Source organism: Otolemur garnettii, unplaced genomic scaffold (genome assembly GCF_000181295.1).
Source record: "Otolemur garnettii isolate 467f Iridium unplaced genomic scaffold, OtoGar3 scaffold00003, whole genome shotgun sequence".
Taxonomy (NCBI): domain Eukaryota; kingdom Metazoa; phylum Chordata; class Mammalia; order Primates; family Galagidae; genus Otolemur; species Otolemur garnettii.
Genome location: NW_003852398.1, coordinates 6,853,168 through 6,853,808, shown reverse-complemented (window position 1 = coordinate 6,853,808; position 641 = coordinate 6,853,168).

The following is a 641-nucleotide window of genomic DNA, read 5'->3' as shown; positions in this document are numbered from 1 at the left end:
ATCTCTCACCATTAACAAAGATTGATTCTCACTGGATAAAAGATCCTTTTCTACTTGTGTTTCTCTGTTCCCACATACACCAATGGGTTTGTGAAATAAAATAAAAAGTGAATTAGTAGAAAAAATGAAAAAAATAGCACAAATTTATGATTGCTAGATTCTACAGATATAAAATCACTCTATCAAATTGCTAGTGCTGAATTTGTCTCATGGTGGAGAGGGTTTGCAGACGGGCACCAGCCAAAAACCACATGTGGAGAGGGAACTGCTTTAGTGCCTCCGTGAGCCTCCCCGCGTCTGGAGGAAATAGTGGCATTCAGCCCAGGGACAAGGAGAAAGGAGTAAGTGAGGAGGGAGCCTAAGGAGAAGGCAGAGCTGGGTGAAGCAAGCTGGAGTGTTTGGGGAGTGATAGGTTGATGGCTCAGGGGGGCTGGGGAGGTGAGAGGGGAGGCTGGAGGGCAGGCTGAGTCTGGGAGGGCTTTTTCAGTTGTGATAAATAGCTGAGTAATAAGAACTACACTGAGCGGCCCCAAACCTCAAAACACCTGCCAGGATCATGGCTCCCATCTGAGTGTAGTGAAAGGAGCCAGGGGCTGTTCCACATGCATAAATTGTTTTGCTTTGCCCATCTGATTGCTAGC